This window comes from Adiantum capillus-veneris, chromosome 13, assembly GCF_014529385.1.
Source record: "Adiantum capillus-veneris isolate H3 chromosome 13, ASM1452938v2, whole genome shotgun sequence".
NCBI lineage: Eukaryota > Viridiplantae > Streptophyta > Polypodiopsida > Polypodiales > Pteridaceae > Adiantum > Adiantum capillus-veneris.
In genome coordinates this window covers 6679842-6681930 of record NC_140943.1, presented here as the reverse complement: position 1 = coordinate 6681930, position 2089 = coordinate 6679842, and the positions used below count along the sequence as shown (strand labels likewise).

The 2089-nt window shown below is 41.2% G+C and overlaps 1 pseudogene; it reads right to left on the bottom strand.

Annotated features, from left to right (window-relative positions):
- Positions 1-1138: 1138 nt before the first annotated feature.
- Positions 1139-1771, bottom strand: LOC147443556 (uncharacterized; annotated as a pseudogene).
- Between the last annotated feature and the right edge of the window lie 318 nt (positions 1772-2089).

The window sequence follows — 2089 nt, the reverse complement described above, 5'->3', positions numbered from 1 at the left end:
TGTTTGAGTTAAAACTGATTGAATTAGGAAATATATGATTGATCATCCTTAAGACAGCTTGTCTCAAGACACTTCTGACTCCTTGGTATAAATTGATGATAATGATGGCTTTCTAGCCATGGATAAGTCGGTTACCTCCATGAACGATGAGTTTCTACTCCGTGTCATGTCTTGATGTTTCTACATAAGTTAGGATACCGTTTTTTATCCTAGGGGAGCCGCCCGGTTGTATGGGCAACTGGTTTGGTGTATGGGCACCCGGAACCTTGGGTGGGGGTTTATCCACTCTGGATTGTGAATAAGGAATGGGTGCCGTTTTTTCACCCTTTAGGTGGTCTTGAGACAAGAAGAGTACTGGTCATGGTTATTATGGGAAAATGTTTTGATTGACAGTACCTGTCTTAAGTTTAAAGATGTTTGTTTTCTAAAAGAATGTTTTCAATACTGTTTTTCAAGGGCTGTTTTAATAAAATCGTGTTATGAAGGATAATAGGAATCAGTATTTTAATTGTGATAAGGACGTGGTAGTAATTAAATAACATAAAGAATCATGTGTGAGTGTGGGGTGGTAAGTGGGGATTGACTAAGGTTGTCAATCAAGGACGGGTGGACCTGATTAGTCAGGTAACTATCCATTCCTACGCACTAAAATGTATAGTAAACTTCTTAACTTGGAAGAGAAGTCCACCAGCGGCTGCGCCCTCACATCTGATAGGGGGAAAAAAGCGTTGGTTGAGAATACCTTAGCCCAATTGTGGCAGTTATAGGGCCGAAATAGCTTTTGGACTTTTAATACGTTGTCCCGTTTCCGCTGCGAGACAGGATTAGGTCTTCTTCTAAGGCTATAGACCCAAGCCATTGTTAATGGTAAAGGTCTATTCCTTGGATTTTTTCATCTTAGAGACTCTGATTTTTATCAGACCTAGAGACCTGTCAATGGTCCCATCCCGCTTTTGGTGTCGACGTGTTTGGGGACCTCACATCTTACCACTTATGTGTGGCAATGTCTATAACCCGTACAAATATGTCATGTAGTAATTGATAACTGAAGAACTAAAATAAATATTTGATAGAAAATATATGGTGTTGAAGCCATAATAGATCTATGAAACTTAATAAAGAAGAATAGTTTTTGAAGTCATATACCGCACTCTTCAAGCAGATGTTTGTGTTCTCCATGAGTTGTCTTAGTGCTAGAGCTTGCTTTGTATATAATTTGTGGCCACCGTCGACACTTGGTAGGTGTAATCCACAAATAAGTATAGAGATTTATAGCAGATAGTAAAAACACAAGAGGTTGATACTTAATGGCAAAATCATTCAGCAAAACTTGCGGACTTCTCTCCAAGTAAGTCCAATTCGTGGATCGAGGTGGAAAATGCTTCTGACAGTGCAGATTTTCTGGTGATCCTGTATCTAACAACAACAGGGACTCCATAGAAGAGACCTTTTTCCCTTGAATCCAAGACAAAAACATGAACCACAGACTTCCTCACTTCTAGCTTGTCCCATGAGTAGGAAGCATTTCCATTAACCAGGTTAAACTTTTTACTAGGCTAGGTGTCATCATTTAAAACCACATCATACGTAGTGCTGAAGTCCACACTATGGAGGCTGATGGAGACGATGACATGCTCTACGGATTTGAGCTTTGAGATGGAAGCACGTTTGTGCACCACCAGGAAGGCTTCGTCTGTTGCACTTGTGCAGGGGCACAAGAGTAGAAGAAGCAGGACTTTAAAAGCCCGAGCAGTAACAGATCTACAACCATGCTGACTTTGTACGCTTCGGTTCCAACCACCTTTTGAGATGCTTATCATGGCTCTGTGTAGTTAGGGAGATGCATGTAGATACGCCAAAAAGTAAGCACTACAATACCGCATACTGCTGTGATGCTAATCGCAAAGAGGGAATCTATTGCTTCTTCTTTGAGGGCATCCACATCTCACCTGTGGCATTTAAGGACTGTCAAGGCTTCGTTCTGTAGCCACTGCAACTGCATTTTAAGATGTACCTCACAAGGGTTTTTGACTTTTGCAATTGGTCTTTGTCTGTCCACCCGCAGCAACTATCTATAGCACGCTTGGGC